The sequence below is a fragment of the Pistacia vera genome, unplaced genomic scaffold (genome assembly GCF_008641045.1).
Source record: "Pistacia vera cultivar Batoury unplaced genomic scaffold, PisVer_v2 Contig320, whole genome shotgun sequence".
In the NCBI taxonomy this organism is placed as follows: Eukaryota; Viridiplantae; Streptophyta; class Magnoliopsida; order Sapindales; family Anacardiaceae; genus Pistacia; species Pistacia vera.
In genome coordinates, this window is record NW_022196136.1 from 2,631,078 (window position 1) to 2,647,399 (window position 16,322).

The window sequence follows — 16,322 nt, forward strand, 5'->3', positions numbered from 1 at the left end:
AGAACTCTCGATGATGATAGAAATAGTATCAAATGAGAAAGATGTGGCAGTAGAAGATGAAATTGTTTTCAGCAAATTGAAGTTGTTGTCACTAAACCATTTAAGCAGTCTCACATGCTTCTACCCTGGGAAATACACATTGAACTTCCCATCTTTGAAAGAATTAATTGTGGAAGATTGTCCCAAGATGAAGTCTTTCTCTGGAGGAATCTTAAGCACACCAAGTTTATTGAAAGTTCAACAAATAGAGTGGGTTAAAGGCGAAGGGTGTTGGGAAGGTGACCTTAATACAACTATACAACATATGTACAAAGAAGAGGTATGTATTCTTTTAACAGCTATTTTTTCTTTGATTTTCTTATTCCCCTTCAAACTTGAATCGTTGACAATATCATTAAAGTTTATTAATTAAAAAAAATATTAAATTTTAAAATTTAAATGTAAATAAAATTCATAAATATTGAAAACATAAAAGTTTAAAAACTTATTGAAGATAATAAATAATAAAATATATATTGAAAATAATAAATATTCATTGTATTACCATTAAATTTGTCTTGTCCTAACTCAGAGAAGACCTATGGCAATTTCCTTTTAACCTCCTATACCATTTACAAAACTCTTCCACCCGTCCCATAGAGCTTCTTCTAATGCATTGCTGCAAAGTTTTCTGAATCAGCTTCATGGAGAAGCTGTCAAACCACAAATCCAGCAAAGAGATCACATCCATCCCGGATAATCTCACCCAGCACCATTAATCTACACAAAAAAATACCCCACACAACCCAAACCCTAACAAGATCACAAAATTCATAGCCATCACAACCAACTTCAATCACAAACCCTATTCACACCCATCCCATTTTCCAGCCCATGAAGCTGCCCCTTGTTGCCAACAACCACAATCTCACCATTACCGGCCCCGGCAACGATCCATCTTCAGCTGCCATGGATTCACCTTTTTCGAAACCCGCAACAAGCGAGTGAACCTTATTGATTGACAGCCCTACTCACCGGAAGGAGGGCTCTGTGACCGATTGCTTCCGACGTCGTCAACGCTCATCGGCGGAGATCTCATGATTAACGAGATTAATTACTCCTTCATCACCGCACCTTCTCTTCTCTACCAACAGATTTTGAGGAAAAGTAGATTCATTTCACCTAATAAGGCTGCCGGTTAGGGATTTGAGTGAGCTTTCACCTTTATTTGTAGGAAGAAGAGGGTTGTTTGTCTCTTAAATTACTTAGGTGCCCTCAGCAATTTTCTAAATGGTTGTGTTGTCATTTGGAATGAAACGCTGTGTTTTAAGGTGAATGGGGAGCCATAAATGAGTGGATGTGGAATTTTTATCACTTTTGAGTGGGACTAAAAACCTTAGGATTGTAATAATTCAGGATTGAAAAGTTATCAGCTCTAGATAATAGTAAATTGAAATGTTATTGCTATCTGTGATAATATAATAAGTGTGAGTTACATCATCCGAAATTATTTAGTTTAATATCTATCTTATAGGTTTTTGTTTTTTTTTGTTTTTGTTTTAGCTCAATGAATTAGTCCAATAGAAGACCTTTAGTTAACCTGAAATTCATAAATATTGAAAACATAGAAGTTTAAAAACTTATTGAAGATAATAAATAATAAAAATTCATTGTATTACCGTTAAATTTGTCCTGTCCTAATTCAGAGGAGACCTATGGCAATTTCCTTAATTGCCTTGTCACTGGCTTTGCTCGGTGCTTGCTAGACATAAATTAAATTACATAATTAAGGTACATAGTAAATTGCTATATTTGCATGACACCTAGTTTGCTACGTTCGATTATATATATTTTATTATTATTATTATTATTATTATTTTTTTGCTTGCTTCCGATTAAAAATTTACATACCGTGTGAAATATTAAAGAGAATATTAATTTGATATGTTTATATGATTGATCTTCAGGTTAAATCCAATTCGGAATCGATCGCGCTAAGTGGAGAGGAATCACGTCTATATGGCAAGACCGGTTTTCAAACATCAGTTTTCCAAAGTGAAGGTTCTTCATATCACAAGGATGATTCAGCACACTTTCCAATGGAAGTCCTTGAGGGATTTAACAGTCTTGAAAAAATGATGCTAGCATTCTGTTCATACAAAGAATTTTTTCATGTGGAGAAGATGAGAAATGTGTGGGATGCTCACACAGATAAAACAATTGGAGTATGTGATTTTTAATTTGAAGGACATTTGGAAACAAGACTTATATGGACTCAATTATTCAAAATCTTGAAATGCTACATGGTATTCGTTGCCACACTTTGGTAATCTAGTGCCCTCTTCAACGACCTTGAGATCTAACAACATGTGGGTACAGTGTTGCGATGGATTGATAAACTTAGTATCATCTTCAATAGCGAAAAGTCTGGTGCGACTCAAAGAAATGTCATATGCCATTGTGGACTGATGACAGAGTAAATCAATGAGGGAGATATAGAAAATGATGAAATGTTTTTGACAAATTGGAGTCATTGAAACTTCTAATTTAAAAAGTCTCACAAGTTTCTGCTTGGGAATTACACATTCAAATCCCAATTTTGGAAAAATTAGAAGTGAAAGAATGCCCTAATATGAACAAACATCTCTGGAGGAGGAGTCTAAGCACACCAAATTCTCTCATTTTCTATGAGAATGAAATGCATGAAGTGGATTTGGGGGTGACCTTAATACTACTATACAACACTCACAGGAAATTGGTAAGTATCAGTGAGCAATTACTTTTATCTGGATTTTGTTATTCCTGGTAACACTTGAATACTCAATAATATAATTTAGAAAATATATACTTGTAGTCATTGTTGCTGAACACTACCATAAAAGGTAAGAATTCTTAAGTAGACAAAAGCTACAAATTTTTGAATTTAATGACATCATGATCATGAAAAAAATTTCTTTTTACTTCAAATTTCTTTTTCTTCGGAACTATCATCACTTTACAGTTCAAAATAACAGTCCCTGCAGTTACTATTTCCGTTTTCAACATTTTGGGATTTATATTTAAGTATATCAAGTTCTAAAAAAGATTGGGTCAAACTTCGATAAAATCACGTTAGTTGTGAGACATTATTTCGGCTCAAATTCCCTTTGTTGAGGTCAGTTGTTTTTAGCTTTATTGTTCTGCTTTAGTTTCCTTCGTTGTGAATTGATGCTTTGAAAGTGGATAAAAAACTTGATTCTTTCTTGATGTGTATTGGTGATATTAATTGTTTTAAGATGTTTGGACTGCTTAACATTAGTGGTTTGATATCTGTACATGGCAGGTTGGTCAGAAATTTCCAGGCAGCTCTTCCAATAGTGCTTGAGCAACAGAAATGTGTCCTCCTGTCCAAACACAAAGAAGTTGAGTTTTTAGTTAATGCATTTTATACTTTATGGACAAAGGAAGTATCCTGCTGCTTCGTAATTTGGTGGTCTTATCAGAATCCTAACAAAATTTTGTGTTAATACTTGTGGAAATTATGCAGGGTTAAGTTTGGAGAGAATAATCCCAAAAGAACAAAAAACTGCAGTTTCATGTTTACCCCCAATGGATTACTTGCAATGCTTTGATTCTCAATCTCCACCGTTCAGAATGCAGAGTTGTGTCTCATGAACAACCATCCAAAAATCAGAATGACGGACGGCAAACGAACTCCAGATCACGATTTGATGTACACTGTTCAAGACTCAAATCTCATATTTCTTCTCCGTTTCTCTTGTTTTTGCCTCACTCTCTGGATGATGGCTCGCTAGGAAGGACAGCCACTGGAGGAGAACACTCACTCTCTCACGTTTTTGACTGCTGGACAATGAAGAAGATGAAGATAAGATGGAGTTTTTGAGCCTAATTTGTTGGACTACTCACCTCCATAGGGAGAGAATGAGGTAAGCCAACCCAACACCAGTTGCAACTGACGTTGTGCCAACTAGAAGTGCTACTTCCTGTGTTGCAAAAGTTGATGGCCTCCCCCAAAAAGCACGGTGGGAGAATCACCAATCTGGGCTCCTTGATCTTCGGTTAGTAGGGCCTCTGCTCTTCCTTCTCTCTCGAGCTCTGCTATGGCACCTGGGTTTAAAGGTGGTAACCTCATCTCGCTCTCCAGCTGTACACTTCTTCAATCTTCCTTCACCGGTTCATTGTCAATTTGAAAGCAAACTATTTTACGAAATTTCTTGTTTTTATTTACTTTTGAGTTGTATGGTTTTATTTCTTTTTTTTTTTATCTTCAAATTTCTTTTTCTTCGATTAATATATACTCACTTATAGTTTCAAAAAAAACAGTCCTGCAGTTACTATTTCCGTTTTCAACATTTGAGGACTTATTATTTACAGTATATTCAAAGTTCTAAAAAAGATTCGGGTCAAACTTCGATAAAATCACGTAGTTTGTGAGACATTATTTCGGCTCAAATTCCCTTTGTTGAGGTCAGATTGTTTTTAGCTTTATTGTTCTGCTTTAGCTTTCCTTCATTGTGAATTTGATGCTTTGAAAGTGGATAAACAGCTTGATTCTTTCTTCATTGTGTATTGGTGATATTTAAATTGTTTGAAGATTTGTTTGGACTGCTTAAACATTGAGTGGTTTGATACCTGTACATGGCAGGTTGGTAAAAAATTTCCAGGCAGCCCTTCCAATAGTGATTGAACAACAGAAATGTGTCCTCCTGTCAAAAGCACAAAGAAGTTGAGTTTTTAGTTAATGCTTTTATACCTTATGGACAAAGAAAGTATCCTGCTGCTTCTTAATTCGGTGGTCTTACCCAAAATCCTAACAAAATTTTGTGTTAATACTTGTGGATATTGTGCAGGGGTTATGGAGAGAATAATCCCAAAAGACACAAAAACTGCAGTTTCGGGTTTACCCACAATTGACTGCCTTACAATTCCCGTATTTCAATCTCCACCGTTCAGAATGTAGAGTTGTGTCTCATGAACAACATATCCAAAAATCAGAACGATCGGACGGCAAACGAGCACCAGATCCCGATTTGATGATACACTGTTCACGGACTCAAAAACTCATATTTCTTCTCCGTTTCTCCTTGTTTTTGCCTCACTCTCAAACATATACACGATGGTGGTACAAAGCTGGATAGTGGCTGGCTGGAAAGGATAGCAACTGGAGGAAAACACTCACTCTCTTACGTTTTGGGCCTAATTTGTTGGGCCACTCACCTCCATATGGGAGAGAATGAGGTGAGGCCCAACCCAACACCAATTGCTGCCGGTGATGTGCCATTAGAAGTGCTACTTGATCACCAAAGCTGGGGCTCCTTGATCTTCCGTTAGTGGGGCCTCCGCCTCTCCTTCTCCCTGGAGCTCTGCTAACTTCATCTCGCTGTCCAGCTGTACAATTCTTCAATCTTCCTTCGCCGGTTCCATTGTTCAATTTGAAAGCAAACTATTGTACGAAATTTCTTGTTTTTATTTATTTTTGTTATGTTTTGATTTCTGATGCTTTGTTGATGTAAAGTGTTAAGGTTGGTGATGGAAATTTGAGTCATGAATTGGAAAACATGTTCATTGCTTCAAAAACAAAAGCTTGATTTCTTTCTTTACAAAGAGCCTTTAGAGTTCATTATCTCTTCTTCTTTCCTTGATTTTTTAAAACAGCACGATATTTAAATGCCTATTGAGAAGACAAAATTTAAGGAGCTAGTAAAAGAAAAAATGGAAGGAAATTAATTTCTTAAGGGGGCACAAATGTGATAGAACTAAAAAACTTAGGACTAAAATGAAGTTTCAAATTTTAGTAGGGCTCGAGTGTGCTTTTTCTTCGACGCGGGTCCGCTATTGGTTGATTATATATTCGTTCTGGGTATGAGACCCTATGATATGATTTTCTAAATAGTTTGTTGATATAATATATTTGAGATGAGGACAAGAGGTCTTATTTTCGAATTGGGTTACACTGAGTTATTATAAGTCTTTATTTTAGAATCCATTTGATTGGACTTATCTATTAATCAAAAGAGCTTATTTAAGCTGTTTGATCAAAGATGCTTATAAAAATTTTAATAGACTATTTTATGGTTTATGAGAGAAGCTTCAAATCCTATAAGATCTTTTCTCAGAAGTATTCTTATTTTATTTTATAAATTTGACTTGATTTATGGTTATATATTAAAACGTATAAGCTATATTTGAATAAATTGTACCCAACTGAAACTTGATATTTACGAAGTAACAAGGTTAGAAAAATAGAGGAAACTCCTTTGAATTTTTTAATATCTTTTATTAAAATGTTTTCTTCCAAAATATAATGTTATATCTAATTATGAGACCAACCAACTTGCTAAAAATATAATATATAACACAAGTTTTGTCCTATATCTCAGAGAGGGGTTAAGAGGTGTGGATAGACGTACGGTCGTAGGTTTGATTATTTATTTAAACATCTACGATTTAAGTGGGGAACCTTAGCAATGGATTGCTACGCTAGTCTCTCCTGAGGATTAGTCAAAGTGCACGTAAATTGGTCTGGACACATTGGCTAAAAAATTAAAAAAAATTAAAAAAAAAAAAAAAGGAGGCATCTTACCAATAAATGATTTTTTAATTGAAGAGTAACGCTGCATTACTTGATATACAAAGCATTTTAGTGCAAACAAGAATACTACACCCACAACTTTTTATACAACTTTCTCATGATCTCACAAACTTATATGACAAAAAATAATTGAGTGAAAGTTTATTTTAAATTTAAAATCATCCAATCATCTTTTGCCATATAAGTTTGTGAGAGAAAGTTCATATAAAATGGTTGTGTGTGTAGTATCATGGTTTCAAAACCTGGCTTGACGCCCGATTGGTTCAACCGGTTGAATAGAGAACCGATAATTGAGCCGGGTCGGTTCGACTAAATAACCAAAAATATTAAATAATCCAGTTTGAATTGCGGTTGGATCGTTTTTTTTTTTTTTTTTTTTGTTACAAACCGCTGGTCCAACCAATTCAACCTAGTGGTTGAACCGCTTTTTTATTATTTTTTTATGTGTTATGCTGATGTCAAAATAATGTTGTCACGTTGACATCAATATAATGACATCATGGTTTGACCTGACGGTTAAACCGGCCAACCCGACGACCCAATGACTTGACCGGGTCACTTCTCAGGTCGGGTTTAAAACCATGTGTAATATTACTCTAGTGCCAATGGTGTATGATTAGTACTACTAAAAAGAATTATTTAAAAGAGACTGAAACCATACTACACAACTCCAATTGACATGTCAATGATTTGAAAGGACACGTATAATAGCGAGATATAAATCCAATTATAAAATGAAAGGTGTAAGTTCAATGGTATAGTTACACGTTCATCCCTTAGGTTTGGCATAAATAACACTTGAGTCTAATAGAAGTTCTTAATTATATTTTGATATTCACAGTAGTTAATCTATGACTTCATAAATAATTCAATTTGCCTTCTAATAAAGTACTCAATATCTATTTATTAAGTAATTTAGAAGGCCAATATTGAGATGAGATAGACCACTCAATGGATTTTGCAAGACTCAAGCTTGTATTCCAATGCTTCTTATTGTTTCTCTTAATGAGTTGATTGATTCAGTTATTTGGGAATCTTATTAAGTCTTTCCCCTTTTTGCTTGTTTCAAAATCAGTAAATTGACACAACATAAAATATTTATGCTCTTAAGTTAACTATACAAAATTGATGATTGATGCTGTTAACTATACTAGATATTTTGTTAAGTTTAGTCTCTTAATGAGCACTAGTGAACATTCAGGATTCAGGATGGACTCTCAAAGTGTTTGGGAATTGTTATCTTCACTTTAGTAAGTTTGTTTAGCATTTTGATGTCTTCAAAACGTTGACTTTTCACTCTAATCCTTTATGATATGATATTTTTCTACCTTCATCTTCATATTGTCTAAATGTTATTACAGTCGACTTCCATATTTTTGGCAAAATAATAAAAAATCATCTGTTCGTATAAATAAAAACCCTAATAATCATTTTTGTTCGATTTCTAAAAGAATTCTATTAAATCCAGAAATTACTTTTTAATATAAGTTTAACAACTTAAATATGACCCAATTTATCAAATTTGTACTTAACAAGCCAAATAATTTTCAAAATGTATGTTTAATCAAACATAAAAACTTAAAAGAAAAACCACAATTCATAAACCATAAAATATATAATATGATGGTTTAATCCAAATCACTTATTTCAACGTTACATCTACACAACCACCACTGGGTTTGGACTTTTGCTAAAATACATTGGCCCAGTGGCCCCCTACCCCCTCCTCTCTAACTCTACACAACGAACATTCGTCTCTCCCTTCCACGAGTGGCCGCCGCCACCAATAAAAAAAAAAAAAAAAAGAACTCTTCTTTGCTTTCCTCTGTTTCTGAGGCGTGTAGCTCCACGAGTCAACGGGTCCCACGTGTTTGCAAAGCCAAGAAACTAACCAATCAGAGATTAGATATATTACTTTTTTTTTTTAATTCTATTTTTCCGAATCAGTCAAGAGATATTTCATCATTATAATTCTAGATTTCCTCCCTGACTGGTTGTTTAATTTTCGAAGATATATTTTATTCCGTAGTTTTCTCTAGTTATTAATATCTTATGATACTTGTTATATATTATATAATACAATTCGATACAAATTGATAATAATGGGTGCGTTTGGTTTAGTATTTTGGATAGGATTTTAGGGATAATATTGAGTTATTGGATATGGGAGTATTACGAGGTAAATTTTAAAAATTTATAAAAAAGTCCTTAGGTTTACTAATTTAACTAAAGACCCTAACATATAAAATGACAAAAACACCCCCACCACCTGCAGTGTCAAATTCCGGCTACCACCGCCGGAATCTGGCCGAAAAATTTCGTTACGACACAGACTTGTCGGATCTGTGCCGTAACACGTTGTTATGGCCTTTTCCGGCCAGATCCATGGTGGATCTGGTCGGAAAAGGCCAGATCTACGGTCTGTTATGGCCGTCGACGGCCGGAAAAGGCCAAACGAGGGCCATCTTTGGCCGTTAGCGACGGCCAAAGATGTGGCCGTCGTTTTCGGTCAACGACGGCCAGATCTGGCCTTTTTCGGCCAGATCCGTGGTGGATCTGGCCGGAAAAGGCCACAGCGGTGAACTTCCGGCCATTTCTGGTCGGAAGTTAGGCCGTTGTATAGATTCCGGCTATCACCGACGGTGGTTGCCGGAATCTGACAAGTTGGGTTGATGGGGGTGTTTTTGTTAATTTTACCCTTTTTTTTCAGGGGGTATTTAGTGAATTAATAACCTTATGGGGTTAAATGTAATTAAAAAAATAGGGTAATATTTTTAGAATATTGTACCAAACGCTATTGGGAGAAAGGATCCAGAATAGGGATAAAATATTAAACCAAACGCATACATATGTATGAAAGTATATCATCACTTTTGATACGTTATATATATCCTACCTATAATGTATCCGTTCGTATCCTTAAAATATTTGATATAAATTGATACGATTTTATTAATTTGGACCAAATGTCCAAAAAATGGGATCAAAACCTGGTTACCCAACTCGGCGGGGGGCGATCCAGAAATTTCTTCTAGGTGGGCCAATAAAATCAATTGTAATAACATTCGTATTCTATTTTTCCAGTCAATTGTCACAAAAAAAAAATTACATTTACTATGGTCCTCGACGGGGCTTCATATTGAGAATCGTTGCATGACCATCTCTTTATCACCACTGTCACAATATCTTTCTCAACGTATGGAATTAGACTATCATTCAAGATTGATCTCCCATCCGATTACGTAATGAGTTTTCACAATTTTCATAGCAGAAAATGCCCTCTCTACACTTGCAGTTGCAACTGGTAAGGTTAAAGCCAATGTGATGGCAAATATACCATGAGTAATAAGATGCTTCTTCTTTTCAACCATTTTCTGAGCAAGACTGATAATATCATTTGTTTCCGTAAATCACTATTTGGCGCATATCATCAATGTAATTATCAAGTTGAAGTTCAAGTGCCATAAATCAGTAAGAAGAAATTCAAGTGGATAAAATTGAGCAACACAACTAATTTTCCCTTATCAAATGCTTGAAACAATCACTTGGATTTAGGGAGGCCATGCAATACGTAATTTTGTATTACCTTCATTAAAACGACTTCAACTCTGATAGTTCCAAATCTTTATGGCATAGAACACTCCAACCCGATAATGAAATAAATTTTCATCTCTTGAACATTACGCCGCGATCTCCCTCGTGCAACAAATTTCTCTTGCATATTTGGCATATCTATATTATGAGCAATGCAAAAATGAGAAACTTCATCAGTAGATTATCTCATCCGTTATTTCTATCAACAAAATCTTCTTTTTGACAAGTGAACCAAAGACATAGCTTTATAATATCTTGATCCTTCCTTTGCAATGCTTGTGAGAGTTCAAATGTGATTCCCAAAATGTTTTCATCATTCAGGTTAAAAGCAAAAACCAAAAGAATTATATAATCCACCAAATCACTTGCTTCAACTCGATTATCAGAATTTTCAGTAGATCCTCAAGCACTTCATAACAGATAAAACAAAATTAATCAAGCTCATAAAGTCCCTAATGTGAGCCCCACCGTGTTTCCCCTGGTCGCTTAAGACTAGTACTTGATTAAGACCTTGTCCTGTTGAAGCCCCACCTTTCAATAGCTTTTTTCACCTTCAATGCTTGTTTCTCATTAAGAAGATCCCTACGTCTAGGTGACCATCCACAATATTTATCACACAGAAACTTTCAAAAAAAGTCTCTCAATATTTGTATCTTTTTTTTGCCACAGCTACAAGTGCTAATTGAAGTTGGTGAGCAAAACAATGCACATAGAAGGCAATATTCATTATCTCTCAATATAAGTCTTTTAACCCATTAAACTGACCTGCATATTACTTGCACCATCATAACAGTTCCACGTAATCTTGATATGCTCAAATTGTATTTAGAAACAATGATTCGTTCCCATCTTTAGTGACAAAGCAGTCGTATCCGTGACATGCATAATGCTCAATAGACACTCAACACACACATCCTTTTTTATTTACATAACGTAAGATAATTGCCATCTGCTCTTGTGTGTATATCACGAGCTTCATCAACTAGTATAGAAAAAAAAAGCATCTCCAAGATCACTATTAGTTTGTTGACGGTTTCAACTGCAAATGCATTGATTATATCTTTTGGATACTAGGAGCAATCAATTTATCATGTCCAGGAGCATTCTCCAATGCGACTATCTATCTTATCTTCATTTTGCTCAGCTGTATAGTGTAAAAGTTCAAGAAAGTTCCCCGATTCATTGAATTACAGACTCATCATGGCCACGAAAAGGCAATCCTTGCCGAAGAAGAAACCGACTAGCAGAAATTGATCCTTTCAACCGATACGATATCTTCTCCGCTGTTGGTCAGTTATTTCTTATTAATAATTGTACTTCATGCTGCTTTGTTTCATCAAAGCTTGACAATTTTTCACAGCTTGATTATGATAGCTGTTAGGACCTCCAATATGATATTTAAAATTTTCAAGTCTCTTCCAATTGCGAAACCCATCAAGAACAAAAGAATCACCACCCACTTTGCTCACCTATATCGGTTTGAAAGATAACAACATAAACAATATGCAGCATCATTCTCATACTATATTCCAACCAGTAGTATTTTGTCAAACCAAGAACATTGGAAACTCCGTTCATGATCACCAGATTTTGATTTGGGAAACTTATGGTTACGAGGTTGACAAGGACCCTTTTGTAGATAACGCATTCTGACTTGGTCTCGAACATTAGGATGATAAAACGTATTCTTGTTCGAAATCCGGATCAAAGGAAGATTTTCCAGTCAACTTCGAAGCAATTTTCTTTGAAGGTTGTTTGTTTTCATATCATTGACACCAAACAAATTGAGCTGTCTCAGCAATTGACTTTCTTTTAAAATATTTTTCCATATCTAAATACAAAGAAATAAAATTATATAAATACAAAGAAATAAATTAACTCACTCATTGCATTCTATAATAACTATAGAAATTCTAAATTTTCCAACTTAAAGTTTTTTAATCATCAACTTAAAGTCTTAAAGATTTAAACAATACATAAAAATAAAACCCTCCTTGATTCTATCTATATTTCTATTTCTATTGTCTATATATTATTTTTCTTCCAAATTTTGGGACCACAAAGAAATCATTTACCTATCACAAAATATTAGAATCTAAAAACTTCCCCTTTTTTCCTAAAAGTTTTCTCAATACAAAATTCAATGCACAATGCTATTATACTAATACACACAAATAACAAAAAAACACTATACACAAAGAAAAAAATACTAACCAGAGAAAAATTAACTGATAGAATTTTGTTGAAGAGGAATTAGGGAGAGGACCAATCCAGCACAGGAGTTGTGGAAGACACCAGCGACCACCGCACTGACTTACACTTGCTGAGGGTTTGCAAATTGCAACTGTAGAGGAAGATTATAATTTCACACGTTTCATTAAAAAATTGAAGGTGGGCGGTGAGCAAGTTTTTTAGTACTAAAGGAGAGAGTGGGCCAAGACTTTCAGTTCCAAAATTGAGAGTGGGCCATAATTTTTTAATATTTTACAATAAAAATTAAGGGTGGGCCAAAGTCAAAGTAAATAAGATAATGTATTTAATTATTTTTTCTTTAAATTGAGGGTGGGCCATGGCCCACCCTTAATACACTTTGGATCCGCCCCTGCAACTCGGTTCACTAAAACCTGTCTAAATTTACCCATTTTGTATTGAAAAAGTGGAGAGGAACATATGTTACCCATTTTGTATGATAATAATAATACAAGTTGAAATATAGATATTAATATTGATATTGGAAATGATATAAATGGTTGAGAGGAAGTAATATAAATTCTTAATTTTGATTATGTACTACCATAATTTAAACCCAATAATACTATAAAATTCTTTAATTAATTTTGGGGATGATATTAATTTTTAGAAAATTTTGATTATTTTATTAATTTTTTTTAAAAAGGCGTATCCTAATACGCAATACATGATTTAAAAATTTAAGGGCATGTTTGGCTTATTATTTCTGTCCATATTCCCAATCCTATTCTCCAAATAATGTTTGGCACATTATTCTAGAAATATTACCCTATTTTTTTAATTACTTTTAGACCCTATAAGGTTATTAATTTCATTAAATACCCCCTAAAAAAAAGTTTAAAATTAGTAAAAACACTCCCGCGACCCATACTTGTCAGATTCTGGAAACCACCGTCGGTGGTAGCCAGAATCTGTACAACGGCCTGCCTGCCGACTAGAAATGATTGAATTGTAAAATATTATTTAAGTTTTATGAGATTGAATTTAACTGTATATGAGTATGGTCTTTGATAAAATTAATGTCAGAAAATCTTGATTAGAGAAGAGAATAATGATTCTGCATGTTTGGCTTAGTATTTTTATCCATATTTTGGATCCTATTCTCCAAATAATGTTTCACACATTATTCTAGAAATATTACCCTATTTTTTAATAACTTTTAGACCCCATAAGGTTATTAATTTCACTAAATACCCCCTGAAAAAAAAAGTTTAAAAATTAACAAAAACACCCCTATCAACCCAACTTGTCAGATTCCGGCAACCACCGTCGGTGATAGCCGGAATCTGTACAATGGCCTAACTTCCGACCAGAAATGGCCAGAAGTTCACCGATGTGGCCTTTTCCGACCAGATCCACCACGGATCTGGCCGGAAAGGCCAGATCTGGCCATCAGCGACGGCCAAAGAAATGGCCGTCCTTGACGGTCAACGATGGCCAAAGATGGCCGTTGTTTGACCTTTTTCGGCCGTCAACGGCCATAACAGACAGTAGATCTGGTCGGAAAAGGCCATAACGACGTGTTACGGCACAGATCCGACCAGTCTGTGCCGTAACGAAATTTTTCGGCCAGATTCCAACGGTGGTGGTCGGAATCTGGCACTGCAGGTGGTGGGGGTGTTTTTGTCATTTTATATGTTAGGGTCTTTAATTAAATTAGTAAACCTAAGGGCTTTTTCACAAATTTTTAAAATTTACCTCGTAATACTCCCCTATCCAATAACCCAATACTATCCCTAAAATCTTATCCAAAATACTAAACCAAACGCACCCGATGTATTAGTCCTTCACTAATCAAGACGTCCTGGTATTAATTTTATCATGATCATGCTTAATTTTATTAAACCATTCAACTTTCANAAAAGAACTGTTTCTTTGGGAGATAATAGCTTTGATTTCAGAATTTTCTTAAGTTTGAGTATGAAAAAGAAATGAAATGCTAAAATTTTGTGTTGAGGTCTTCTGCATGTTCATGTTTTCTTCATTAGTTGTTACAATTAAGGTGGTTATAATGAAGTTAGGGGCATTCACTTTCTAGAATGATGCCAAAACTTTACATATAATAAACTATATGAGAAAATAGATGGTTCTTTTGTTGTCTCTTGATATGTATTATATTTCTGTGTCTGCATATACAAGTATTGACTCATTCATTTGTTAATAATTTAATATATGTTAATCTTTTCAGAGGTTTATTCCTTCGGAATTTGGAGCGGATCCAGACAAAACTCGAATTTCCGGCATGGACAACAACTTCTATTCACGTCGATCTGAGATTCGACGTCTCATAGAAGCTGAAGGCATTCCCTACACTTATATTTGCTGCAATCTATTCATGACCTATTTACTTCCATGCCTTGTCCAGCCAGGTCTAAAGACTCCTCCAAGGGACAAGGTTACAATTTTCGGGGATGGAAATACAAAAGGTTTGCTGATTAAGATTTGACTGAACTCCTTGATATTGATTTACCGGGAAAGTTAGTTTGTTACATTTTGAGTAAGTAGTGGGTATGGTAAATTTTTTTGACTCTTCTTGTCATTTCTGTGCAGGTGTTTTTGTGAAGGACGTTGATGTTGCCGCTTTCACAATTAGTGCACTGGATGATCCACATACATTGAATAAGGTATTATATCTCAGGCCGGTGGGAAACGTTTACTCTATGAATGAGCTTGTGGAGACTTGGGAGAGTAAGATTGGGAAGAAACTCGAAAAGGTTTATGTACCAGGAGAAGAACTTCTTAAGAAAATTGAAGGTATTTTGACTATATTATGTAGGATTACTGTACAGGATACTCTTTTATTGGTGAGTAAACAGAAATTTACCTACCAAGGTATTTAGAAACCATCTTGAAATCAATTGGGAATTTTGTGCATGACAATATGATGCTTAAATTAAACCACTTAACCAAAATGTCAATCAGAATCTAGGTACAAATTATAAGCAATTTCTTTCTTTACAGAACTGGTCACAAGTTGAGGCAAATATAACAGATTCATTACTTTATGTTGTAAGTATTTCTAGTTATTATCGTGGTAACTTAGAGAGAATTCCAAGGGAACAGAAAACTAAAGTGCAATATTTAAGAAGTTCATCTCTTGCACCTTTGTGATACTCTCTAGGGCAGGGGATTAAATGTGATATGTAATAAGAAGGCCGTATAACAATGAGAAACTAGAAAAAAGTGCTTTTGCTGTCTTTCTATAGAATGCATGATGGGTGTATTTTCTCCTTTGTTTTCTTCTTTGAGACGATACCAAGAATGTGCTGCTCATTGCATTGCAGAGACTCCATATCCAGACAACATGGAGCTGATTTTCATATATTCTATCTTTGTAAAGGGAGACCACACATACTTTGATATTGAATCTTCTGGGGGAGTGGATGGGACACAGCTCTATCCACACTTGAAATACACCACAATCAGTTAGCATTTAGACACCCTATTGTGAGACTATTATTTACTTGCTTTACAACGAACTCTAACCATTTTTCTGAGTTGCTGTTTCTAATGATTTATTAAAGATGACTGAATGGACTTATTTGTTCCATTGATAAGATCCAGAACAAAGGTATGATACAGAACATGCACCAAGAGCTCCTACATTACTGGTCCCAGTGCTTGAGGTTCAACAACACAGAACATGGAAAAAAAAGTCCCCTGCTTGGTGTTTTATTTTCAAATTTTGTGTCTGAAGTCTAAACTTTTTGCTTTACAAAGAATTCTATCCATTTTTCTGAGTTGCTGCTTTTAATGATTCATTGAACATGACTAATGGATTCATTTGTTCCATTGATAAGATCCAGAACAAATGTATGATACAGAACATGCACCAAGAGCTCCTGCATTACTGGTCCTAGTGCTTGAGGTTCAACAACACAGAACATGGGAAAAAAAGTCCCCTGCT